The 23634-nt window shown below is 36.0% G+C and overlaps 1 long non-coding RNA gene across 3 annotated transcripts in view; it reads left to right on the forward strand.

Moving 5' to 3' along the window:
- The first annotated feature begins 5115 nt into the window (after positions 1–5115).
- The window catches only part of LOC144372847 (uncharacterized), a 31404-nt gene continuing 12885 nt past the window's right edge, over positions 5116–23634 (forward strand). For all 3 annotated transcript variants that reach the window (XR_013432704.1, XR_013432703.1, XR_013432705.1), the window contains exons 1-4: positions 5116–5285; positions 6724–6918; positions 22061–22187; positions 23095–23204. This is a non-coding gene — a long non-coding RNA (uncharacterized LOC144372847). The remainder of the gene's footprint in view (positions 5286–6723; positions 6919–22060; positions 22188–23094; positions 23205–23634) is intronic.

Consider the following 23634-nt stretch of genomic DNA (forward strand, 5'->3'; position numbering starts at 1 on the left):
GCTGCCAGCAGAGATATCCAGCAGAGGATACTCCCAATTCTCATTATTTACTATGAGACACCAGCGATACTCTGGGGTCACAGCTGCACAGCTTCCAACCATAACTCACCAGGTGCATGATGTTGTGCAAAGTGCATCATCTCTCTGTGCTTCAGTTTCCTCATCTGCAGAAAATAAATAGTAAGTCCACATCATAGTGTTATAGAGAAACCTAATGAATTTTTACAAATCTTTTAGAATATTGCGCTGAAAGTGCCTGTCAGAGTTAATGAAGCTGTCATTATGAAATGAATTATTTTCCCTGTGATTTTATATTTACTCAGTTATTCTGGTCATTCCCAGCCCCAACTTGGAAATAGAAGTGGCGGGAAGTCATCCACCTCTCAAGTACGTATCAGTATGATTAAAACATAGGGCTGGGACTGTGACCCTTTTTGCTCCCTTTTTGCCATAAATATCACCATGCATGGTGAGGTCCTTGTAATATTCAGCTCAAGGTCTGTATTGGAAAACCTAGCCACTCTGAATTTGGTGGCATTATTGAAAACCAGGAGGAAACCGTATCATTTGGGCCATTTGCAGAAGGACTTTGCAAACTAACTTAAAATGTTGGAACATTCTGTCAATTACAATCTAAACCAGGACCCATTCCCATGAGGAAACAGCCCATGTTGGCTGGCCAGGGGTCTGATATGGCCTTCTTTTTCTTGGCCCCTTCTTATAGTGTGAATGAGCATAGAGTGGGAGTGAGGAAGGGGAGACAGAGGGAGGTAGGAGGAGGGAGAGGATGGGAGGGAGAGAGAGATTGAGAGAGATTGAGAGAGATTTAGAGAGAGAGAGAGAGAGAGAGAGAGAGAGAGAGAGAGAGAGAGAGAGATTGGGAGATTGAGAGATTTATAAAGCCTTAGGTAATAAAAATTTTAAAAATGTGATGTCAGTCGTTAAAAATGACCTGGAGTATTGTGTCCCAATTATTTATGCAATAACCAATTTGAGGGCTTTATGTTGGTGGTGGTGGTGGTAGTGGTCATATGTGTCTTATTTCATCAACATCTTCTACTTGTAAAGCAATTGGCTTATGAGTCATGTTCTTCTACTACCTGTTCTAAAACCAGCCAAATCTTCTAAATATTGCAGTATTCTGGAGCAGAGGTTCTCTAAGTGTGGTCCCAATGCCAGCAGAGTCATACTCATAGAATGACAATGAATGCCCATTCACAGGACTTATATGGAGTGGCAGTGGTCATCTGCCTGGCCAGTTCCCTCCTTAGCCTAGAAGGTAAGAGGCATTCTGATGGACATTTTAAGAGTTGCTGGCATTTACCATAATGGGAGGGGGCTTTTTAGGGAGGTGCTTGGAATCTTGTGATTGGAAGAGTTCAGGTATAACCTGGAAGATTATCTGGAACAGAATTCTTAAAATTAGCACCTGATGGCTGTATCCACACCACACTATTTAATTTATTTATTAATTCTTTTTAGCAAAAATTTATATCAGAACACAGTTACCACTATGAATTTGTGGCAAGATACTAAATCTGAACTCTAAATAGGTCATATTGTCCATAGTATTTGCACCTTTAATTTATAGAACATCATCATTCAATATTTTTTGCTATTATGGAAATGTTCTGTACCTTTCCATTCTAATCTTTAGCTTCAAGCAAATAATATTTTGGCATATAGATATTATGACAAAACAACTGAGTTTGTTCCTTCAATGGATTACATGGCCATGGCCACAATGTTAAGTAGCATTATTCTAGAACACAAAACCATAAAATGGAAGCATTTCCTCTAAAACTGAAAAAAGACAGGGATGCTCTCCTTTACCACTTCTATTTAATATAGTTCTTGAAACAGTATCCTGAGCAATTAAACAGATGGAAGAAACTAATGGACTATCTATAGGTAAAGAAGAACTCATTAGCACTATTTTTGACAATATAATTACATACCTAGAAGACCCATCAAATTTCATCAGAAAACTGCTAGAATTAGGAAAACAATTCAGAAAATTAACAGGCTACAAAATCAACACTCATAAATCAAAGGCATTTCTTTATATTAGTGACAAATCCACTGAAAGAAAAATGACAAAATTACTCCATTTAGAATAGTATCATAAATAATAATAAAATACTTGAGAATCAACTTAACAAAAGAGGTGATAGACCTCTACAATAAAAACTAAACAATCTTAAGAAAAACAATCAAATAAAACATGGGAAGATGGAAAGATTTACCTTTTTATTTTGTTTGGATAGACAGAATTAATGTTGTATAATGACCATACCACCAAAAGCATTATACAGATTTAATGCAATTTCAATCAAAATTCCAATGACATTCCTCATAGAAATAGAAAAAGCAGTCATAAAATTTATCTGGCAAAATAAGAGGCACAGGATAGCTACAGCAATCTTTAGCAAGAAGAGTGAAGCAGACATCACAATACCAGAACTTAAACTATGCTACATATTAATAATAACAAAAACAGTATGGTGTTGGCACCAAAATAGACTTGTATAACAATGGTACGGAATAGATAACACAGAGACTAACTCCCATAATTACCGTTATCTTATATTTGACAAAGGCATCAATAATATACATTGGAGAAAATATAGCATCTTCAAAAAATGATGCTGGAAAAATTGGAAATTTATATGCAATAAAATGTAATCAAACCCCTATGTCTCACCATGCACAAACCTCAACTCAAATTGAATCAAGGACATAGAAATTATACCAGAGATACTATTTCTCTTAGAAGTAAAAGTAGGCCCGGATCTCCATCATATCTATTTATTCCACCACTTTTTAAATAATAATCCATAGCCCAATAATTACTATTAAGCATCAATTTATAGGATGAATGCAAACTAAAACTGTTCTTAGCAAAAAAAAAATAATAATAATCAGTGAAGTAATTAGAGAGCTTAGTAATTGGAAAGACATTCTTACCACATGCAAATCAGATATAGAACTAATCTCTGGAATATATAAAGAACTAAAAAATCTTTAAAAAAAGAAAAAAAGAAGAAATAACCCAATCAACAAATGACCAAGAAATTGAACAGATACTTCTCAGAAGATGAGAAGATGATATACAATCTATAAACACATACATGAAAAATTGTTCAACATTCCTAGCAATTAGAGAAATGCTAATTAAAACGACTGTATGAATTCATCTTACTCCATTCATTTAAGCATATAAACTACATAATTGTTGGCGAGCATGTGGGTAAAATGTACATACTCATACAATGCTGGTGGGATTTCAAATTGCTGCAGCTAATCTGGAAGCAGTATGGAGATTCTTTGGGAAACTTTGAATGAAACCACAATTTGACCCAGCTATCCCAATCCTTGTTCTGTACCTAAAGAAATTAATAACAGAATACTACAGGGACAAAGCCACATCAATGTTTATAGCAGCACAATTCACAATAGCTAAACTGTGGAGCCAACCTAGATTCCCTTCATTAGATGAATGGATACAGAAAATGTGATACACACACACACACACACACACACACACACACACACACAGAGACACTAGAATATTATTTAGCATTAGAAGAGAATAAAATTACGACAATTTCTGGTAAATTGATGGAGCTGGAGAATATAATGCTAAGTGAAATTTTCCAATCCACAAGAAACAAATGCGAAATTATTTTTCTGATTTAAGGATACTAATTCATAACATATTGTAGGAGGGGGCAGGATGGGAGGATTAATTAGACTCCAGATAAAGCAAAGGAGAAAAGGGGGTAGAGGGGAAGGAAGGGGGTATATGAGTAAGAAAGGCACTGGAATGTGATGGTTTTCATTACCCGAAGTACATGTATGAAGTCAGAAGGATAAGACTCTACTTTGTGTACAACCAGAGATATAAAATAAAATGTGTTCTATAGGTGTAATATGGATTTTAAGCCATTCTTTTGTTATATATTACAAATTAAATTTTAAAAAAGAAAATATATACATGCAAAAAAATCAATCAGACAGTGGTTTTTAGGTCATTAAGTTGTTTCCTAATTTAAGCAACCTCCAACATATTATTCATACATAAAGATTTTCTTATAAATTTAATAATTCATTTTAAAATAAATTAAATCATCAATTCAAAGGTAATATTTGACAGAAATAGACATTGGTGGTTGAGGTTTTTTTTTTTTTTTTTGCATTGATGGAATGACTTACTTTGAACATGAAAGTGTTGTCTAGTGAAAGAACTGAGCCTTTACAGGTACTGTCTTTCTGCTAAAATGTTACTGATAGTGAGTGCAGGATGGGAAGAGACTACTGTGTGAAAGACTTTGCTGTGAGATGCTCTAGACAGATAGCACCCTTTCTGTCCCTGGGTATAGTGTAATTCAAGGATGATGGGAGATTATAAAAAGGAAGGTGTGTGAAGTAGCGAGGCTGGGGTCCGCGTAGAGGGCAGCTGGCGCAGGGGGGGCCGGGGGGCGCCACAATGGCTGCAGTTTCATTCCCACTCCGAGGTAAGGGGCGGGGGAGGAGCCTGGGGTCCACTTGGTGGTCAACCAGGGCGGCTGCAGCAGAACCTTCCTTCCCACAGCGAGGTAAGTTGGCAGGGCTTGGGTCCGGAGGGCGTCAGCCAGGGCAGCGGCTGCAGCTTCATTCTGGCCATGAGGTAAGGTGTCGGGGCTGGGGTCCGAGTGGGGGCAACCGGGGAGTGGCAGCACCAGCTTCCTTCCCACCGCAATGTAAGCGGGGCCGGAGTCTGCATGCGGGCAGTGGAGGGGGGCGGCGGCGGCTTCCTTCAGGCAGCGAGGTAAGGCACGAGGCTGGGGTCTGGGCAGCGGCAGCTTCATTCTTTTTCCAGGTAAGGCAGCGGGTCTGGGCTCCTGTGGGCATCAGCCTTGGTGGCAGCAGCAGCTTTGTTTCTGCCGCGAGGTAAGGAGGGGGTCGGCGCAGGGGTGGCGGCCTTGGCCTCCTTCCTGCCGCCGCCTCCTTCCTGCCGCCGCCTCCTTCCTGCCGCCGCCGCCTCCTTCCTGCCGCCGCCGCCTCCTTCCTGCCGCCGCCGCCTCCTTCCTGCCGCCGCCGCCTCCTTCCTGCCGCCGCCGCCTCCTTCCTGCCGCCGCCGCCTTCCTGCCGCCGCCTCCTTCCTGCCGCCTTGGGGGCAGCTAGGGCTGTGATAGCGGCGGCTGCAGCTTCGTTCCAGCCAGGAAGTAGGGCAGCGGGGATGGTGTCCGCGTGGGCTTCAGCCGGCGGTGGCGGCAGTGGCAGCTTCATTTTCTGGCCGTGAGGTAAGGCGTAGGGGCTGGGGTCTGTGTGGGGGGCAGCCCTGGAGTGGCAGCGGCAGCTTCCTTCCCACAGCGGTGTAAGCTGGGCTGGAGTCCCCGTGGGGGCAGTGGAGGGGAGCCGCGTTGGCTTCCTTCAGGCGGCAAGGTAAGGCACCAGGCTGGGGTCTGCATGGGCGGTGGGGGTGGGGGTGGGGCGGCGGGGGTGGGGGTGGGGCGGCGGGGGTGGCGGCGGCTTGGGTGGGGTGGGGGGGCGGCGGGGGTGGGGTGGGGGGGCGGTGGGGGTGGGGTGGGGGGCGGCGGCCGGGGGCGGCAGCGGTGGGGCTGCGGCAGCTTCATTCCTGCCGGGAAGTATGGCAGCGGGAATGCTGTCCGCGTGAGCTTCAGCCGAGGCAGTGGCAGCGGCAGCTTCATTCTCGCTGCGCGGTAAGGGGTGGGGGGCTGGGGTCCACGTGGGGGGCAGTAGGGGCGGCGGCAGCTTCCTTCAGGCGGCAAGGTAGGGAGGTAGCATCGGCAGCGGCAGCTACGTTCACGCCAGGCATCCACGCCACCGGTGTCCGTGAGCTGCGGGGCCTTTTGGCTGCTCCTATTACTTGGCGGCTGGGGTAGCGAACTGTCCGTGGGCGGCCTTCCCCACAAAGGACCGTGCAGCTGCGTGGACACCGGCAGCAGCAGCGACAGCGGCAGCGGCTCGCCTATGAGGGCACAGACATTTGTTGCAGTTCTTGGGGCTTTGTTGTTTTTCCTTGGGCTTTTACCCTTCTTTTCGTTGATTTTGGATAAAATGTTCCCCATGATGTAAAGATTGAGCAAGGAACCTTGGTGATGTGGGGAGCTTTGCCGAAAGTGTAGTTTGGATTCTGCTTTTCCCATGGTGGCAGCTGGATGAATCTTCACTGCTGGCCCTGGAAAAGGCTAAGGCAGCTTGTTAGTTGAGTTTTAAATTTCCCAGTGTTGTTTTTAAAGGTTTTACATGCATAGAAGAGGGATGTTCACCTTAAATAAGCATATGAGCGGTTAACAGGGAATGTTTTCCTCTGGGAAAGGGAATTTGGTAGCTCTGACCCATGTCAGTCTGTGAATATTTAGACCTGTAGTGACTTTTTAACATTTTTCATAAAAACCTATTATTTACAGTGTGTCATATGTTGTTAATACTCCTTGCCTTAAGTTCCCCGACAAATCTTTTTCATGCCTTCTGAGAAAGTAGACAATTGATAGATTATCCAAGGAATGGAAAAAAATGTGAGTGGGTGATTTCGGACAATCCCTGAGAGCTGGCATTGTAAGACTCATCCTATCCCCAGTAACATTTTCATACAATAAATGTGAACACTTTTGAAGCCTTTTTATAAAGATACAATTTGGGAATGATATTAAGATAAGGAAAAGCTGTTGATTGATTTCTTAGATTAACATTTCTTCCCTTTTCTCTTTAAAACAGTTTTCCAAGTGACAACTTCCTGAAGATGGCCAGTGATAAGCAAATGTCTGATGATGATGACAGCCCCAACACCAGCAGTGGCAGTTCAGATGCGAACCAGCAAGACCCTGCTGCTCCAGAGTCTGAAGATCATGAAGAAACAACCTTCTGCCACCCATCAGAAGAAGAGAACCAAACTCTCTAGCACAACCACTGGTAAGTTATCCACTAGTGCTAAAAGGTAACATTGTCAGGTTGTCTTCCAAGCAATTAGATGCTTTTATTTTTACATCAAGAACAATACTGCAGAAATACTTCATAGTTTTCAAATTTAAAAGACTCTGTGAAGGGCCTGGGGTTGTAGCTTAGTGGTGGAGCACTTACCTAGCATGCATAAGGCACTGGGTTCAATTCTCAGCACTGTGTATAAATAAATAAATAAAATAAAGGTCCATCAACAACTATGTGTGATAAAGATCCTGCCCTCTGAACTGCCTGTCCAGCAACACCCCTCAACCCTGCACAGACTTGGGTTCCAGGCCCTATACGAAACACTGTCCATACATTCTCTGTGCCCCCAGTCCTGATCATCTGTCAACACAACTGGTTCTGAAGCTGGATGCTGGGTTGGTGCCTCTCAGTCATTTTAGAGCTTGCCTTTTAGTGGGAGATTTCGTCATAAATTTTGTTTTTTACCAAAAATATAAAAAAATAAAAATTGGTTTTCCATTTATATCTGTTTATCATTCGAATGTTTGACTTTATTATTGGCCATTACCTCTTCCCTACTTGGTAAGAAGATTATATATATCCATGCTTGTTCTATATACTTTAGTGATTAGTCAACATTTTGGCACCATAATGAAATACTGGAGGCATGCTACTTATGAAGAAAAGAAGTTTATTTAGCTCACAGTTTTGGGGATTCAAGAACATGGTGAAGCACCAGCTCAGTTCTGTACAGAAAAAGCAGCAATCAAGATATCAGCACATTTGGATCAGTTTCCTAAATCTCCATTCCTGCAGTGGTGATGTTAATGGGTATAGATATATGCCTGGATAAACACTGGGCTACATTATAGGAAAAGTGCTCTGGGCTTGAAATCCCATTATTTTGTCACATGCAGTGAGCAAGATGAGTTAATTTCTTCAGAAGTAGAAATTAACTCATCTATCAAGGTTTCTCACTTTAAAAACAACCCTGATAAAATGATGGGTAGGAAAAGATCAGATTCTTGCATATTTATTATATCTAGCAAGACATGTGAGAATGTGACAGACCCTTGTAGGAGTTTTCTTCAATAATAATCCTCAGCTTTCTTGTGATGTTAATAAGAAAGTTTAGCTATTATGAGTCGCTGTGACATATACAGTCCTTTGGCTATTCAACAAAGCTGCAGCTAGTACAGAGAAAGTCCATTGATACTTGTATAATTATTTTACATTTTTCCATTTCACCTAATTCTATTATTTAAAAACGTGTTTTAATATTGTTTCTTGGGCATTCTAGGTATTATAGCATCTGAAAATAATGTAAATTGCCCATGGTTTTCTAGTACTGAAAGTAACTCATTTACTGGAAAAGAAAACATTCCTTATTTTCATTCATATTTTTTTCTTCTGTATTAACACAAGTTTTCAAATCAATTTTGAATAATAATGGTGATAGTAAATATGCCATTTATGAGGTTATTATATCTTAACTCCAAATCTACCATTTGATACTAAGCTTGTGATACTTAGTTTGGAAATTTGCAATTCAAATCACATTTTTGCTTTACATTTTGATTCCCCATTAAAGTCTACAGAGAGAGGTATTGGAAGAAGATCCCAGGCTGGGTTGTGATTTAAACATAAAGAAATTAAAAATAAGTTTATAGGGTATGTGACAGACTCAAAAATTCTATTTCATGGAGTCAAAATGGGAACTTGAGGGGATTTGTTTTTTTTCAAAGTGAGTTTATTAAGACATACACATTTTCACATTCACGTTAATTATATAATAAGTTTAAAATTCTATACAATTGACTTAAAGAAGAAGTTTGATCAAACTTTTTCACCAGCCCTCTGGAATTTTAATAAAAAGATGAAAATATAAACTTCACATCTATTGTTGACATATGTTAGGCAGCCCCCTCCTTGTGTAATCTGTAAAGTTTATGTTTTTGGCATTTTCTTTGAAAAATTTGATTTTCTCTTCTGAATCAAAAATAAGTGTATTTGTGTTAAATTTAGAATACATCCCAGACTTCACATTTCCACTTGAAGGACGGAGGGGAAAGGATTATAAATCTAAATCCCTTCACCAGAAATGCTTAAAAGCCATGTCCATTTGCATGTTCCCCTGGCTCACAGGCTCTCTCAGCCTCTGTGGGGAAAAGTGATGACCCTGACCTGCTGGGTGAGGCCTGGCCTTCCCAAACCTTGGTGCCTCTCTCCCCGAACAGCAGGCTCCCGCTCTGAAAAGCATGAATGCCTTCACCATGTCCAGCAGCTCCCCTGATCTTCCAAGATTTAAATGCCCACAGCAAACACGGCCACAGGACTGGCAGCGGCCAGGAGCCAAAAGAAAACTAGGAGAGTGCAAGAATCTGTAAAAACTCAGTTTTCCTACAGCAGGCACATTATGGTGGAGTGAAGACCTGCTGAGTTCATACCTGAGTTCAGGAGGTCAGGCAAGCTGGCCCAGGCGCTCTCCTCTGGCTCTGCCTTCACAGCAGGATAGAGGTGGTTCATCCTTTGTGCCCCTCCCTGTACTTGGCTCCATGCTCCCATCACTGGCCCCTGGGCACAGATGGCGTTACTATCCCATGCTCATGGGCTTCCAGGACATCGACACCCTTGTCAGAATAGCTCCAACAGGAGCTTTGCTCAAAGTCTGTGCGTGGGCTTGTGGAATTCAACAGATAGGAAAAGAGACTACTAGAAACACAGAAAGCTAACTGTTGCCCTAGAGTTAGGGTAGAACACCAGGGTTCCAATATTTTCCACATGAAAATAATTTTTAACTTTTTTTCAAAACATACTAATCACCTTTATGGAAATTCAACTGTTCTTCAAGAAATTCTACAATAAAAATAATCAATTCTCAATAATATAACAATAAAAACACAAGGTAAAATGACAAAACATTGTAATTTTGAAAATTCAAGAATGTAGTGATGATTTTGAAGTTCATATTTTCTTATATATTAGTGAAGAATTTACTGATAAAGTTACAGTTTTTGCTTTCCTTTCAAATAAATGTTTAAAAGATTATCAATTTTTAAAATATAATCAGCAAATGAATTATAAACCAATTTAAAATTAAGGAATGTTTTCTTTTCCAATTTTGCTTTGTTTTTAACATCCCATTTGGCCTCTTCTGCTACTCTTTCAGTAAATGAGTCCCTCTAATTCACAAATATTTAAAAATATAACTCTATAGAAACAAAGCAGCATTAAGGAGCTATGGTACGTCAAGCAAAACTAAATACAGTGCTTCAAATGTCACTAAAATCAGTGTTTATTTTTACTCAATTGTAAGTTTTATTAACAAAATTAAAGTTTTAGCTTCTTACACATGGATAGAGAAAATATGTGCATTAAAGCACATTGTTCCCTTGTCCCCTTGATAGACAGACATTAAACACAGAATCCAGAATTCTATGAAGATTTAGCACCTCCCATGGGTAGCAGGTCTTTCAAATTTAAGAGGACAAAAATGAATTAATTACATTTAGTAAGAAACAAATGAGCCTTCAGCACACATCAATTACTGTTGAATTCAGAACATAATAAACATTGTTGAGCAGAAATCAAGATAGGAAACACACCTGTAAAGACTTATTTTCAAAATGGAAAAGATGATGCTGTGGAACTATATATTAGCTAAATTTCCTTCATTATTCTGTTTTTGCTTTTTTTCCACCATATTTTTTCATTCAGACCATGTCTATATTTCAGTGATTCTCAAAATTTGAGATTTTGATAAAACAAACAAATAGCAATAACGTAGCACTTCAAGACTGCAAAGTGTCACATTCCCCTTCAAAACCAAAAAAGTGTCCTAAGTAATTTTCCCTTATATTTGCTTTACATATTTCTTCCTTCTATTAAAATATTTAATTAATTTATTTATTGTTGAAACTAGCATTAATATTTTTAGCCAACCAAGAAAAACAATCAGCAAATACATTTTTAAAGAAAAAAAAACTTCAAAAGGAAAAAAAAAAGAAATTATCAGGAGCTTTTACATATTAGTGGGGTGAGGAGTGGTGAATGATGGGTGGGCAATCTGAACCCTTTCGGGCTTTAGCTTTGTACTGTATCACTTTCAACAGTTACTGCTGAAGCTTTAAGTTCTTTACAACTTCTAATTAAATCCTAGGGAAATGTTAAGCTCACCAATAAAACAATTGTGATGATTTTTTTTTTTTTTTGGCCTGGTGAGGAGAGTGGGTAATCTTTTGGTTGTGATGTTTTTACAGTTTTCTGCTGGGGGTACATAAAATGAACTTTATTTACTTTGATTTGACAGATTTTTTGTCTGCTTTAAACTGTTTCCATATCATATTAAAAGCAAGTATATAGCATTCCATTACATGTGACTTAGTTATTTTTTTAATAAATCACCCTTGTTACATGTAACTAGACTCTCCAGAATATAACAGTGGAAAAGTAATATTAGAAAATGTTTTGTTAACTCAAATTACAGATTAAAAAAAAGGCTTAAGAGCTGATGTTTTCTAAATGCTTATTTATTCCAGAAGCTTTAAGATAACCCATTGGCAAGTACCATTCTTGCAAATTTTCTCCTATATAACTTACCAGTGCTTATTTCATAAAACAAGCAGATATATGTAAATAATTACTGGCAATAGGTTACAATTACTGGTTAAAAATAACTTTGGCATATGGGCCTTGTTGCCCATTTTAATTTTCATTTTTTTTATTTGAGCCCTGGAAGTGGAATAAAATTTGACTATTTAAAATTTTAGCCAAAAAATAAAAGTTTAAATGTATATTTGTACTGACAACAAATAACTGCTAATTCTCAGCCATCTTTTTGATTGAAAGAAGAGTGGTAGGAATGTTGTGAATGTTAGCAGACTTTCCTGCTTATGTCAGAAAATTCTATGTATGAATCCTGTTAGTATTGTTTGCTAGTCTGAAAAAATATCAATTCCAGGCATTAGTTGTTTCTAAATTTGAAAAACAATGAGAAATTTTATTAGGTTCTGTGGGAAACATTTTCCTTCAAAACATTCTTCACTAATAATGGATTTGAAAGAAATGTCTTAATTTTTCAATGACTGAAATCAGAAAAATTGGTTTGAGGGTCTCTTTATTGTGAGAAAATTTAAAAGATTGTGAAATAAGCAACAAAAGGAGGGTAGTCTTAATTATGCAACTTCTGTTAATATTAAGTATTGAGTATTGTTCTCTGTTTTACGTCAATTTGAGCAAGTAATTTTGTGTGCATACTAGACATGCTTCAGTACCCATGAAATGCTCAGGATGAATGTCTACTAGATTTTAGGATTCGACTTTCAGAGTCACTTTGGAATTCTCAAGTATTCCTAAATATGTTTTTTTTTTTTTTTTTTTTTTTTTTTTTTTTTTAGAAAAGCTCCAACATTTTGAGTTCTGGGCTTGTTAAATGACACACATGCTGTATGTAGCAACAATAGAACCTACTGACTATTCAATTCAGGTAAACCAATCGACTCTTGGCCTTTGGTAATGATTTTTAAATACAGGTGTAGAAAACAACAAAGAATAATTTGGGCTCTTAGGTAAAAAAAGAGCATTTACATTTTTTCTCTTGAATGCAGAAGTTGTTTTTATTTCATGATTCTGCTAGCAAACATGATGGTTAAAATGGTTTATTTATATGTATTGGAGAAATAAAATGAAATGAAATTCCATTTTATAATTTTTCTATCCTGTTTAAATGATGTATCTAATAGTTTGGGCATTGGGAGGTTTTATGTTTTATCAGAATTGTCAGATATGAGTCCCTCAGTATTTTTTTAAAATTCTGTCTTAAAAGAAATCTGATTTAGCTCTTGAGACCCATTGTCACAAAGATTTCCAATACTAGTTATATTATTTTATTTTTAAATTATAATTGCCAGTGCCTTGAAGAAAAGGTTTCTTAGAAAACATGGTATTGGATGGTAACTTTTACACAACATCTGAGCACAGCCTGGAAATTATTTTGAAAGATAAATGGAAAAGCTAAACATTCTAAATTTAACACAAATACACTTATTTTTGATTCAGAAGAGAAAATCAAATTTTTCAAAGAAAATGCCCAAAACATAAACTATACAGATTACACAAGGAGGGGCCTGCCTAACATATGTCAACAATAGTCCAGGCTTCCTGTGAGATCCTTCCAGGACCCAAATCACTAAGGATAAGTTATAAAATAACTACCTGCCCTCAGTTTCCTAAACAAGCTAATTTTAAAGATCCTTTATTGCAAGAGTGCAAATATAAATATATGGACATTTTTTTATTGTAGAAAACAATGTATATAGCCAGTGATGAGCATATCAGGCATTTAAATATAATTCATAAAATGCTACTTCTTTTAGTTACCCTTGTTTTTGCATATCACCTTTTTGCTCATAGAGATTAGGAGTGCTAACTAAGTACTTTTTTGTATTTTTAACACTGTAAATGTAATAATAAATTAAATAATTTATGTAAACTTAAATTATGAATTGTAATTCATAGTTTCTTAGTTTTTTTTACATAAAAACTAATGACTAATAATTGGTAAGTGTGGGTGAGACTAAGATTTAGTGACAGATAAACCAAATTGTCACCCCAAAAGATAATCATAAGCAAAAGTTATCCCTTTCCTGTTGATGGAATACGTAGCTTATCCATAGCTACCTACTATAACTATAGTTGTCTTTGTTGCCATTCCACAAGCAGCAGTTTTTCATTTGGTTCTTTTGTTTCAAAGCTGCTAGTGTCAAGTTCCATTCTGAACCACTAATCTGTAGAGAGATAAATATTGGAATTTGATGCTATGAATTTAGACTAGTAAAAAGATAATTTTATCTGCTTCAACCCACTCTGGTGATATTTTGCAATGTTGGTTGTCATAACTGTGTTTGGGATATATAGTGGGTTTATGCCAGAAGCATTCTACCATTCATCTGACCACCTCCTAACAACAACAAAAAATGTTGTAAAAGCTCAATGCTGCTGATGTTGAGAAATTGTATAAATCTCTCCTATCACTTCATTTATTACTTCCCTTCTTTCTTCTCCTGTCCTTTCCACTCTGCTCACATCACTCTTTCTTCTTGGGTTATGTCTCTATAACTGGGACAGCATATCTGAGATTAAAATTAGAAAAGATTTATTTTGGCCTAGTATTTTGGTGTGGGTCAGTCCATGATTGCTTGGCCCATTGCTTTGGGTCTGTGGTGGCACAGTACATCATGATGGGGAGTGCATAGTGGCTGGGAAGCAGAGAGTGAGAGAGAAGGAGTGGAAGAAGGGGATGGGATGCCAATAAAACTTTTAAGGGCATGCTACAATGAACAGACTTTCTTCCACTAGGCTTTGTTCCAGCACCTCCCAATAAGGCCACAGGCTGGCAACCAACCTTTAGTACATGAACCTTTGGTGGACATTCAAGATCAAAACCATTATTCTGTTCTGTTCTGCTCTGCTCTACTCTCCTCCTTTTCTTTTTTCCCCCAAATCTTCTCTTCCTGTGTTCTCTTTCTATTTTTAATCTGTCTTTCTCTTGGCTGTCTCTCTCCTATCCTCTTTATACTTTCTGCTTTCCCCAATGGAGGTGGTCGTTTTAAGTGGCAAATTCCTGAACTGGAATAAAAGGTTTTGTTTTGTTGCTTTTAGTTTGTTGTATAGCTGGGATAATTTGGTTCATTAATTGCACAGAAAATAGTTCTTGAAACTAGTGACAATAACTTTAAATACTTTTGGTTGGCATTGATCTAGAGCTTTTGTGTTTTTTGAACTATGAAATTTTTCTTATAAAATTAATTTAATTTGGGCATTATACAGTCCTGCATTGTAACAGGTTTGCTAGAATAAATTTTCTTTATTTTTTGTACAATTAGCTATCTTAGAGTTACTTGACTATATATTTCAATGACCCTTTATACGTTAGTTTTCATATACCATTGTCATATAACCCCCGTAAAATACATAGCAATACATTATCTTCATTATTTGATGAATAATAAAACAGACATAGGTCAAAGGACTTTCCATATTGTTGGGGCAAGTTAGTGATGAGGAAGACTAAGATTTGGAGGTAGGTCTTAATGCCTGGGTTATTTTTAAAGTCACCAATTATTTTTAACTCATTTAATCTTCCTAAAAACCCTTGAATTGAGTAATTGTTCGCACTTTATAGATAAGAAAGTTGATTTAGGGAAATTACACTCTATATTCAAGATCACCAAACTCATAATGTAATTTAAAAATATTTTGTTTTAGTTGTAGGACACAATAACTTTATTTTATTTTTATGTTGTGCTGAGGATTGAACCCAGGGCCCCCCACATGTTCTTGGCGAATGCTCTACTCAAGCCATAACCTCAGCCACTCATAATGTAATTTTTACTGTTTGCTTTGAGCTGTGTTGCTTCTTAAATTATAATTCTTCAAAAAATAAAATTGTCAAGTTTTGTATAAATTCACGAAATCTATGATTACATTACTTAATATTTCTTTTGACACAAAGGTTAATTTGCCACTTGAATTGGTTGGTAAATTGAATGTTTGTAATACTGTTTGTAATACTGAAAGTTCACTGAGTTTTTTTTTTTATCATAAGGTAGCTCTTTTTGCTATTTAGAATATATTTTTTGAGACCACTTAATCCAAAAATAGTCCAAGTGTAGCTCTCAGCTGTTTTTTGAGCATAGTTAAGGCAGGTGTCCAACATGCTGGGATTTATGTTGCCATTCTGATACAGATAGATTTATGCAAGGGTTAAGCTTCCCATTTATCTTATTTTCTAATTTGATCATATAGACAAGTGAAATAAATTGGGTAGTCATTGTTTACATCATGTTTGAGGCTGTTTCTTTTCATTGTAACCTAAACCTCAAACTGACTTAACAACAGAGTAAATTATAATAATACAGTTTTTATTTTCTTTGTGAAACATTTGGAGTTTATTCTATGCTAAATGAGCATATCATTTTTATGAGGTGATAGGAACTGGTGATAGTTATTTTATTTCTTAATTGGGGAATTTAGGAGTTTGTTACTTTGTCCAATTAAATCCAAGATAGGATTTTGAATTTGGAGTGTCAGGTTTTACAGAAACAAGCTAGATCATCATTTTATTAGGTTAAAAAGAATATAAACTTAAATAGTTAAGCTGTATTTAAAATATTTTTGATATTATTCAATTCTTTGTATAAATTTTAGTGGTTGAATATTAAAATATTTTATATTGTACATTCATTGGCTGGATTTGGACCATTGATAATATGATATTGTGGATTTTAGAGGAAGGGAGAGAAGGAGTCTGACTTTTGCTAGTGTGCATATATGTTGGACATGAAAAAATGTACTTTTTTATAAATGAAGAAGATTCCAAACTTGACATTATGTTGCATTATTGTAACAAATATTTTTCTTACTTCAGTGAGGAAAAATACTAATATCTAAATACTCATTTATTAGAATAATGAGTGAGGAGATCACCATTAAATATTGCTGAAATAAAGCTGAATTGCATGCTTTCTAAGCAACGGAGAACTCTGCTTTTTGAGATCACTGTTCTCCCAGAAGGCGAAAAATGTTCTTATGTGGAGTTTGAAAAAGCATGGAGTTTTAAGTTTGGGTGATTTTCAAAAGTTAGACAATTTAAGGATTGGTTAACTTTAAGCTTGAAATTTTAGAAACTGACTTACTTTGAGGACATTACTAAATTCAGGAAGTTGGTGATTGGTTGATTTTCTTCACTGAATAAAAAGTTGAGTCGACCTTCAAGATTGATTGGTCATGGCAAATTTAAAATTACAATTGTAGTTGAGTTTTTTCCATCTTGGGGCAAGAGCAGAAGAATGATCTTTTTCTTTCTTGAAGTTGAAGAATAGGTACTCTTTATTCTCTTTATTTATGTTACACATATTCATGTTAGCTATTGTGATAATAGAGTTCTGGTTTTACTTTTGAACTTTTTAAAAAAAGGTAACAAATTCTACATTTTGTTATCTACCAAAATCAGGATTATTTCATATTTGGGACTCAGGCTGCTTCAAGAATCATTTATATAGTGAAATGTATTTTTTTTGGTAGAAGTTCTGTAAAAATTATGGTGAAGATTGTGTTACTTTTATGTCTATTATTCTGGTTGATCATGTATTTGCCAAGATTAACCTTCACAGATGATGAATTATGGATCTGAAAGTTTTTGTTTTTTTATTAGAGATATATTTAAAATAGAATATTTTTGGAAGGAAAGTTAACTAGCAATTATTCCTGTTAACATTTTAGAAGGTTTGATGATCATGTCTTTTGTTTGATAAGATATGCTGAATCATTTTAGTTTCTTTGAATCACACTACAACAATTATTATATCATAGCACTATGTATATAAATTCATTCAGCTGTTTAATATTTATAATATATTTTTCAGAATAAAATAAAATGTTACCATTTATGACTGCTGGAATTGTAACAAAACAGTTTTTAAAATTGATATATTGTGACTTCATTTAATTTTTTTTCCTGTATAGATTTAAGATAAAGTGGGGCATTTGTTATCTTGGAAGTAAGAGAAGCCAAAGAGAGTTTTTCATATAATTTCTTTGTTATATTCAAATTTTATTTAAAGTACTATATTTATAATTTCAGAATAATTTTTAAAATAGTGGGCATTTATTTTATATGAAGCCTGTACTTTTTTTCTTAACCTCAGTTTTTGTGTCATACCTTGTGACTTCCAGATAGGTATTATTTAGTAATGAAGCTATAATTGTGATTTTGATAAAATAATTTTACATGAAATCTCTTGAAAAAATGTAAATTCTGACTCTTATTTTTGTTTACCAGCCAAATTTATTAACCTATGAGGATCACCAATTACATTGATCTTAACCCAACATTAAAATTGATATATACAAAACAGCTATTGTTTTTCTACCACATGGTATTCAGGAGTTTTATTCTTAAGAGTTAAACTTCACAAAATTATACTTAATTAGCACCTGTATTTTATAAGGAAGAAATTGTTGTTGTCCCAAATGTGGTTATTTGTTTATTTCTGTGATATTTATGATATAAAGTAATGGATTTCAAATGTGTCTCTTTACATATCCAGTGACTAGTTGAGCATTTATTGCCTAGTTAACTGATTTTAAAAAGGATCATAGGTAAGGTGGTAGGCTGTCTTTTTAAATTAATTGGGGAAAAAAAGCGAGCATTGTACACTTTTCAATAAAAGCTTTGTTTTCTAGTCTTTGCTAATAGGTAAAATGACATTTTCTGTTTAATTTGCATTCTTTGATTGCTGGTAAAGCTGAACTTCTCTTTATTCGCTTGTTAGCTGTGTGGATTTTACCTACACTTGCCAAATTTATGAAATAAAAATAGAGGATTTGCTATTATAAATGTGAATTTCAGATAAATAACAAATAATATTTTTAAAGGTGTCATGCAATATAGGGTATCTACTTATGCTTGAACAAAAGTCAGTGTCTATCTGAATTTCAAATTTAATTGGGCATACTGAATTTTCTTGTAATGCTCATTTTTTTAATATATTCATTTTTAGTTTTCCATGGGACTTTATTTTATTTACTTATGTGTGTTGCTGATAATTGAACGCAGTGCCTTACACATAAACTCTACAAATAAGCTACAAGCCCAGCCCATGGAAAAATCATTCTACTTTCTGGTTTTTATCAAATTTTCAGTTATAATTCCTGTTTTTGTAAGAGGACTTTGCATAAACTGAATATTAGTCCTTTGTCTTTTTTGGATGTTTCAAACAAATGCTTCTGGTGTTTTCTGTCTTTTAACTTCATATTGTCCTTTGTTGAAAAAAAAAAACAAGTCCATAATTTCAACAGAGTCGGTTTAATCAAAATTTCCCCATGATGCTTAGACATTTATTTTATTTAAAAATTTTCATCATTTACAGTTTCAAATATATTATTCTGTCTTTTATTTGTCTTATAGCATATATAGTCTATTTGGTTTTATTTCATGGGAAGAGAATTGGTGGCTCCACATTTAAAATGGCTACATTTATGATGGTTTGATTCAAGGATTTTTTAATCTTGAAAGCAATATATATTCAGTAGGACAGTATTTCAGATTTTGAATTTAATCTTTTGTTACACTAGTTATATGCAGCATAATATTTGTTTGTAAAAGAAATTAGATCCAGCGGTTAGCTATCACTGAGCTACATTTCCAGATCTTTTTATTTTGAGACAGGCTCTTGCAAAACTACACAATTTGACCTGCAACTTACAGTCCTCCTGCCTCAGCTTTGTAAGGAGCTGAGATTACAGGCAAGTGCCATCATGCCTGCAGGATCTTCTTTTTTCATGCTGAACAATAGCAGGGAACTGAAGATCCCAGATCATAAATCCACCATGAAGATAAATGACTGGTACTCTGTTTTGTGCTGCTAAGCTCTGAGGTTTGGTAGAACACATATAATAAACATATACCTGAATTTTATTTTATATTATAATTGTTTTGAGATGTAACCAACTTAAGTTGAGGACGATTTTTATTAGGGATGAGGTTAGAGAGATCATGGGAGGAACAGAAATGGGAAGACTTGTAAGCCATGGTGAGGACTTTGGTTTTTACACGAAGTGAATAGGAGGATTTTCAACAGAGGTGTCCTAATCTGAAAAATGTTTTTAAAAAGAAGCTTTCTGATGACTATTGTGGAAGGATTGTATGAGGGTATGGCTAATTCTAATTAGAGACAGCTAATACTTCTCCATTATCCACTTCCTCCTTCTTTATTTCTAGAATGAGATCCCTGTGGTTTAGATGGCAGCATGGCTATCGGTTAGACAATCTAAATTTCATCATCTTCTAATGTTAGTATTGGCGGTGTGGTTAGGTTTAGGCCAGTTATATATGAAGAGCAGTGAAATATGCAACTTCTGAATTATCTTTTTAAAAGTCCTTGTCCTTGATTTTTTGCGTCCATCTTCTTTTCCCTTCCACTTACTCTAATGGCAACTGCCTTGAACTTATATGGAATTCCTTTCATGAGGGTATCAGCCCCAGAAAACCTTGTGGAGAAAACCAGTACTGCTTGCTCTCCCAGCAGCCACCTGTGTAGCTCCATGTTGTTTCATGAAAAAGAATACATTTTTTTCTTCTTTGAGCCAATGTATTTTGGTATCACTTCATTAAAAATATTTAACCAATATTCTATAAAATACCAAAATTGAGTACCTGAAGTGGGGTATTTTATAATAATAAATTTAAAAGGCGTGATACATGCTAAATCATTGGCTGAAATACTTTATAAAAAACATTATAAGCTAAAAAAATTCAGTGACACTCAATTATACAGTGGTACAATATTTGGTGAAAATGCCACCTCTGATAATATTTATATGGCATCAATTTCTCTATCCTGTCTATACCTCCAGGGAAGTAGTTAGAATCAGATTGCTAATATAGTGATTACTGCTTGTTTCTTTAGCAGTTACTATAAGAGGGCATCAAAGAACAAGCAAGTTAGTTTGTATTTAGAGTTCAAAGTGTGTCTGTAGTTTATAACTATTGGATATTCTTTTTCTCCATTGTTTGTGGTCTAAACTGTCAGGTGGAGCATTAGGGTGGTTGAAAAACATTGCTCCTGTGTGCCAAACAGTGATGATTAAAGTACTCATTCTCAAAAACCTCCTGCTATATTTTTTTGGCTCAACTGTGGAAGCTAGCCCAGGCAAGAATCAAATTAAGTATTTGCTTTTTTACCTGAACTAGTCAGTTGAATTAAATAAAAGCTACAGTTTGAAATATAGTCTTATTTCCCTGTAAAGTAAATGCTTATTTTTTTTTTTACCCATGATATGTTAGCTGTGGCTCTCTTCTATGTCCTCTCTCACACCCAAGATTTAAGCTGAAGAAATATTGCCATGTGTGTGTGTGTGGGGGGGTACATTGCCATTTTTGTGACAGAGGAAAAAAGAAATGGCAGAACCAGCTTCTTGGAAGTGACATTACATTTGTTTATATTTTACTGGCCAAAGCAAAGCAAGTAAGTGACTGAGTCTGAAATCACTCAGGTAATCAGGATCATCTCAAGTCGTTGATGTCATTGGGGTGAAAAATCCTCTTGGTATGAATCAGATGACTTCAAGGAACTTAGTTGTAAATCAAGAGAGAGAGGGTTAGATCTTCCACTGGTGTCAGAAAAAAAAAAACAGAGTTGACAAGTTTAATATCCATGACAAACAAAATGTTTAGTTGTGATTACTTTCTTGTGGCACTGACAGAAAACAAATACATCTATTAGGTTTTTGAGAGGATTTTGTTGTCCAAAATCAAAAAAGTTTGACTTGCAAAAACCTGTGGTGTTTTGATGTTGCTTGACACTTAAGTAGTTGAGTAACTCTTAGTCCCAAATATACACCAGCAAGAAGTATACAATTAGATCTTTGCTTCCTTGTTGAAGCACATTCTCTTCTGTGTCCACTTCATATATGGACAGAAAACATTTTGGAAAAGAAAAAATCTTCCAGAGGCCAAGACAGGGCTCCCACCATCAAATGGATAAAAAAATTTCTTTCAGGGAACAGAACCTTAATTTAACCAAGAAACATTTTATTTTGGAGCATGAATTCTTTGCAGTTCTTTTCCAACAGAATTTCATTATTGATAAAATAGGTGTTTAGAATTCTTTTCAGAATAAACACTTAATTGTATTTGACCATTGAATATTAGGCGTGATGGTGATAATATATAGCAAAGATTAGTTATCTGTTAGTTATAGGTCACTAATAGGGAAGAAGCCACATGGTACCTGTTGAAGTGGGTTGTCATCATCCAGAGATCCTAGACTTTGAACAAATTCCAGTAATTGAGTGGAACTTTCAATTTACTCTTGAGAAAGGAGATGTCTCTTGTATACTGGGAAGAAGACATACTTGCAACTCTGATATTTAGCTACGTATATAGTCTCTATATAAAAAGAAACTATATCTCAGGTTTCTTATTGCTAGATAAAGTCACTAAACCAGTTTCTAAGTTTGGGCAGTGAGGTGAGAGTGAAGGTGATGTGTGATGCTACTCTTAAACACATTTGTATTACAAAAGCTGTTTCTCTGTCATACTCTTTTACCCATTCACTTTCCTACCCATGAATTGTTGGTGAGCTAGGGACAAGAGAAGTGCCACAAGAAAAGCTATAAAGAGCCCACTGGATGACCTGGCATTGGAAGACCTTGCAGAGATGAGCTGTCTACCTCCCCTGAACCATTTGCATGCCCCTGTACTCTCTGTAAAGGTAAATTTACTATCTATCTATCTACTTATTTATTTATTTTTAGTCATTGTATTTTTGGTCTTGTTTTATAGCATTTTAGCCTATATTTTAATGAATACAGATGGAAGTGCTCTAAGTAATAAATACACATAGCAAGTTAGATTTGGAATTATTTTTATGTTTTTTTTCAGTTGAATTTTTTTATTTTTACTTTTCTTTTGGCGATGGGTGTTGGGGATATGCCAGGAATTGAATCCTTGACATTTGACCTCTGAGCCACATCCCCAGCCCTATTTTTATATTTTATTTAGAGACAGGGTCTCACTGAGTTGCTTAGTATATCACTTTTGCTGAGGCTGGCTTTGAACATGCAATCCTACTGCTTTATTCTCCTGAGATGCTGGGATTACAAGTGTGCATCACTATGCCTGGCAATGTATTAAGCATGATTAAAGATTGATATCCCAAATACATGAAGAGTTCCCTGAAACTTAATTATGTAAAAATATTAAAGTCCAGGGTTGGGGTCTTGACTCAGTGGTAGAGCACTCACCTTGCATGTGTGAGACCCTGGGTTAGATCATCTGCACCACATTAGAAAAAAATAAATAACTGAATTAAAGATATTGTGTCTGACTATAAATAAAAATTTAAAAGTTCAGTGCATAAGTGAGGAGAGTATTTTAGTAGTTAACAAGTAGTACAGTAAAGTGTGGGAATATTTCCATAATTTTTCCCATAACTGGGAAATCAAATAAATGCATTTTAAATCAACCTTGAGTTACCATTTCCATTCTCTCAAAGTACTTAAAATAATTCCATGTTCTTGAGAGTTTTAAAGGAAAGGAGCCCATTCATAGTTTTTTGTTTGTCATGCTTTATCTATTTTTAATCACTGCTTTTCTTTAAATATTTTGTGTGATTTCAGACTCTGGTACCTCATAAGTATTTACCCATTACCAACTGGTCTCCTGTCAGATCTTCACACTTTCAGAGCTGCAGTGAGAAGCTGGGAGCATTCCCCCCAACTCAGCACTGGTGAGCACCCTGCACTGTGGGCATTGGCATATGAGTCAGTCCTTGCCACTGGAAAGTGGGTCTTGAGGTTTGGGATGGTCAGATCTTCCAGTAGGTTGTGGCACCCATTAACTGTTAGATGACTGTTGTCCTAAATCATTGAATTTTGATGAATGTTTTAATGAACTACAGCATGTTGGTTGTTGAAATAACATGATTATTGGAGGTATGAGTTTGGCAAATTTTTGTAATTAGTACACAATGTTATTTTTACTGTAATTTTAACTGTACTTGAAAAGTAATATGCATAAAATGAGCTTCTTTTAACTTTTAAGACTATTGATATACTTCTCAAATTTACTGTTGTCTTTATGACAAAATATGTAATTTTAAAAAATCAACTGAGGTCTGGGGATATATCTCAGTTGGTATAGTGCTTGCCTCACATGCA

Source organism: Ictidomys tridecemlineatus, unplaced genomic scaffold, assembly GCF_052094955.1.
Source record: "Ictidomys tridecemlineatus isolate mIctTri1 unplaced genomic scaffold, mIctTri1.hap1 Scaffold_174, whole genome shotgun sequence".
Taxonomy (NCBI): Eukaryota; Metazoa; Chordata; class Mammalia; order Rodentia; family Sciuridae; genus Ictidomys; species Ictidomys tridecemlineatus.